Source organism: Oryza glaberrima, chromosome 12, assembly GCF_000147395.1.
Source record: "Oryza glaberrima chromosome 12, OglaRS2, whole genome shotgun sequence".
Classification (NCBI taxonomy): Eukaryota; Viridiplantae; Streptophyta; class Magnoliopsida; order Poales; family Poaceae; genus Oryza; species Oryza glaberrima.
In genome coordinates, this window is record NC_068337.1 from 12,329,372 (window position 1) to 12,334,498 (window position 5,127).

Sequence of the window (5,127 nt, forward strand, 5' to 3'; positions counted from 1 at the left end):
TTTATTATTTCATTCATATGAATAGTAGCACACTCATATCATAGGAACACCCTGTGTTTACAAAGTAACACTAAAAAATTGCAATGGGGCTCCTCACAACATGCTTCTCAGATACCCACTTGAAGCTTCCCTCGGCATGGTTAGTTTTGCTAATATCCCAACTTAAGCTTAATGAAAATGTTTTCTTTTCCTTCATCTTGTGAATTCTAGCTTTGTTGGTGACACACTTGTCTTCACCTCCCTGGGCATATCAATTTCCACGGTGTAGCTTGAATTTGCTTCTCCCACATTAGTAACAGTCCGGTTCACCACAAGCTTGCCAGCACTTGCCCTTACTGCTACTGATGGATAGTTAAGTTCAGCTTCAGTTATTTTGCTTCCTTTGCAGGCATCTTCTGATTTGCAATTATCTCAATTTGAACATCTGTGTAACCCAGGCCACAGAGATATGAAATGTATTGTGCCTCATCAATGTCATAGATCAGACCGGGGTCAATGGCTTCAGAAGGACTAACATGTCCAGCACCAACTGCGAAATGCCCTGCAATATTGTATCTTTCATCCAGGATTGCCTTCTTCTGGTTATCAACAACATAAGCTGTTGTCATGATTGCGGACTTGATCGCTGCGGATGACCAATCTGGGTGTGTTCCCTTGATGAGAGCAGCAATGCCACTAAGGTGAGGAGTTGACATTGATGTTCCAGATAAGCAGTTGAATGTCCTGTGTTTATCGTTGTTTGCGTCTTGCCCTTCCATGAACGGCCAGGCAGCAATGACGTTTACTCCAGGACCAATGATGTCAGGTTTAAGAATACCTGGGCTCGCAGTACTAGGGCCACGAGATGAGAAAAATGCAACTACAGGAGCTTGAGTTTTCCCCAATGAGGTACCATTGAAGATGATTGAGGCAGTTGGACTGTTACTTGAATTAATGTACTGTCTTATTACTGTTGCATCTGGGAAATCCACATAGGACACCGGTAGGACATTTGGGTCAGCAAATGTTATGTGGCCACTATCCTCCTGACCTAGCAAGATCAACCCAGATGCACCAGCATCCTTGACGAAGCGTCCAATTATGTCTGATGAGGTTGTGTGCTCACAGGCAACAATCTTTCCTGCAACATCTTTCAGAAAGAAGCAATAATTTTGACCGGAAGTCTGTGGGTACACTAACTCTAAGGGATCAAGATTATGTGGTTGATAAGCAGATTCGCCAACAAATAAGTCTCCATCACCTAGCTTGACAAGGGCTTCCATTTGTCTATCTATCGTGCTGGCACCAACAGTCAGAACCCATGGTGCCTCGTTGCTTAGAGTGCTGGAAGATGGACCAGAATTTCCTGCAGCAAGACCTACAAAGATCCCTTTCCTCATGGCAGAAAAAGATGCAGTGGCTATTATATCATTGTAAAATGGTTTCGCTGGACCACCAAGAGACATAGACATGATGTCAACACCATCAGCAATAGCCGCCTCCATGCCAGCAAGTATGTCAGATACATGACAACCTTTATCGCTGCACACCTTGTAGATAGCAAGGTGTGCACGAGGAGCCATGCCAGCTGCTGTGCCATTTCCATTGCCAAACACGCTTGCACCATCTACAAAACCGCCAGCTGCCGTGCTTGCGGTATGTGTCCCATGGCCACTATCATCCGTTGGAGGTGCTGATTTCTGACCCCGAATGAATGAGCTACCCCCAATGAGTTTCTTGTTGCATTTCATCAGAGATGACTTGCAGGAGCCACGCCATTTAGTGGGTGGCTCCTGCATGCCATCATCATCAAATGAGGTATGAGTGAAATCTATCCCTGTGTCAAGGACACCTATGATCACACCCTCACCCATGCCAGTTTTTTTCCAGGATCCTTCCCTGAGACGCAGCCCTAAGAAATCTGGTGTGTGCGTTGTCAAGAGAGGGAGGAGGCTGTCTTTGTATACCTTAAGGACGCCGTTATTCTTCATGACATAATCTTTTTCAGCTTCGGTGATGTTCACCGCAAAGCCAAAAATGGTGGTCTTGTAGGTGTAGATGAACGCCTGACAAGTATTTGATGAAGTCATCCTTGGTGGGAGAAATGATCTGTACCACTTCTCAAGCTTGATGTTGCTCATGTCAACTGAGAAGTTTGGTGGTGGACGCACACGCACTATATATGTGTCTAGCCTAGATGCATCGAAATTTTCAGTACCGGTGGAACTAGTTGTGTGAACATGAAGGATGGAAACAAAGAGGAAAGACAATAGGAGAGTTTGCATATCCATGACGAAAGTGTCAAAGGTCGTATACAAGGGGAAGCTTTATGTCTGATGAACTTGGTTCTTGTCCTATTTATAGCTCTTTACCAACATATTTATCTTCAATAATTAATGGGTATGATTTGTGTATAATCTTTCGAATTTATTTCTGCACATTTATGAGTCGATATAGACTGATATAGGTTGATTTGTTGTGTATCTTGGGAATTTAATTCTGATCTGAAACATTATGCCTATGTATATTATTTTGGTTCTTTGATTGACTTGAGATAGATGTGAGAATTTATGACTAGAGATACACTCATTAAATGCCTTTGAAGTTATGAATGTGAATAGTTGTAGGATTTATTGGATTCTTTCATTGGTTTCCAGTTTAATTTCAATATATATACATATAAATAGTTCGGTCTGATTATTTGTATTGCTTTAACATTCATGTGATCGGGAATTTGTGTTGTAACTTCTTTTGGCTGGGATACTGTGGGTGATATTTTCTTCAATCAAAAGGGCAAAGCCCTTGTGGAGCAAAAGTCTTCAGCTGTACCATTCTTACAATAATCATTATCTAGGAGAGAATCTTATAACACTAGTGCAATACTCCACAAACTAACAAGAGCAAAATGGCTAGACCCTACCGCCACACTGCAGTTTAGTGTATAACAAAAGGCGAACGGCCCTGCCACGTGGCGCGGCGCGGTTCGAGGATGTAAACCTTGCGCGTGAAATTTCAAGGTTAGCCACGTGCCATAATTTTCGCGGCATCTGCTCCTTGGTCTCGGCGTGTAGCCCAATGGTCCAAGGCTCCAAGCAGCCATACATGCCCGTAAGCCCCAATAAAAATTTTGACTGCGCAAGGCTTTTTTTTTTTTTGGCTTGGCTATAGCAGTAATTTTATACATCAGGGAAGGAGAAGCATGTGAAATTTCTGAACATAAATAAGCAAGCTTTCAACTGTTGATTCCCTATCATCACACGCTTAGCCTTCTTCTGAAATGCATATGGATTTCCCACTCTACCAATAAGAAGCAGCAAATTCACTTATATCACAATATAATAGTATTTAAGAATTTCATTTGAAGTCCTCCCGACCTGAATTTCAAAGCATGGTGCCTTCTGTAAAAAAAAAAAAACATAAGATTTGAAGGGATTATGAGCGTGTTGGGGATTAAATACGAGATATCGGGGTTGAGACCATATAACTCTTGTGACTGCAATATAAGAGTATCTCCTATGTGACCTTCGTGACATGTTCAGTGTGTGTCCTAATCAGTAAATGAGGAAAAACATTTACCAGTTGATTGTTTGACATGCCTACATAATAAAGTTATTTTTTCAGTAGCTTAGAATTTAACCGACCAACTTTATTCGGTTCACTTTGACAATAGAGATACATAAGATAGCCATAACAATCAAGACATATTACTTGGCAATTGATTGAGTTTGTAGCATAGAAAGAAACAAATACTACAGGTTCACATAAAATGGATATTTCATGGTTTATAAAACCACCAGTAGCAGACGCGTCAACTGGTGCACCTATCTTATATTCTAATGCCAACATTGCTTGCAAGCTTTGATCGGGTCACGTGGTGCCTTTCCCTTAGCAAATAAGTCTATATTATTTGAGGGAAAAAACGACACCAAGACATGATTACTTTGCCAAACCATCTTAAGATTCCCACGCTCGGCTTTGTGGAGAAAGAAAAAGATTCATCAAGAAAAAAAATCCGTCCAGAAAAAAACAAACAAAAAAGAAAGGAGCCCCAATGGTCTATCGTACACAAAGGGGAGAGAAGTGCAAATTAACAATGGGGTTTTCCATAAAAAAAAAAGAGGATTTCCAACCTAGAAGGATCGATGGGCTTTAAAACTATTTTTAACAGAGTGCAAAGCATCTTGTTTATAGCAAGATTTCTATATATTTGCAAACAAAACCTATAACACCTTAAAAATACAATCACCTATTTTATCATTTAATAAAAAATTCAATTTTAATTTTACACAACAAAAGAACCCTAAATATTAACGGAAATATATAAAATTCAAAAGATTTTCAAAATCTAGCAAAAATAAAACTAGTTATAAAATATATAAGATTTCTATTTCTTAATAACATAAAAAAGCAATATGCACATGCTATAACATGAGCACGCCAACGGCGCGCTGAGTTTCTAGTAAGACTCAGATATATTGTCAACAAAAACTCAAAGAAACTTCATCATGCCTTTCTGTGTATCATTGTATTAAAAAGAAGAAAGGGAAGGAAAAACCGCGAGTAGCACTAGGTTCTAGTAACCTTACATGCCACAAATTTAGCACTACCATAAACAAAACAAACGACCACGACCCTAACCCCGACCACAACTTGAGACTATCTGCCTAACTCTTGAGCAAGAAAAAGGGATAGCCCTTGAACCCTAACCAGACACCACATCCTTCCTTCTTTAGCGACCAAAAGAACATTTGCCAAAATTAGGGGCAACACTATAAAAAAACACAAAGGTTTCGATGCTTAAAAAGCATCCAAGCACCAAGAAAAACTATAGAATTGAAGCCATGTTGCACCAAGCCATTAATTGCCTCATTGGTCTGTTTCCCCATTACTCAAAATATTGATCATCATTCAAGGGGGGCAAATAATTTAGGCCAAACCTATGAGCAAATGATCAATTGCTTCATCCTCTTGGTTGCAGTGAAGGCAAAGGTTCAGGTGTGGCAGACCTCGTCGGGCAAGACGATATGTTCTCCAGTAGCGATTATGCACAAAATGATACATGAAAGTGGCACTTTCTAGGCACCCAAGTCTTCAAAATGCATTCCCACAGCCTGAATAGAATGGCACATGTGTCCAGTAGCGATTATG

General features: G+C 40.4%; 1 pseudogene; it reads right to left on the bottom strand.

The window, feature by feature from the left end:
* Positions 1-2,369, bottom strand: LOC127757841 (subtilisin-like protease 4; annotated as a pseudogene).
* Positions 2,370-5,127: the final 2,758 nt, after the last annotated feature.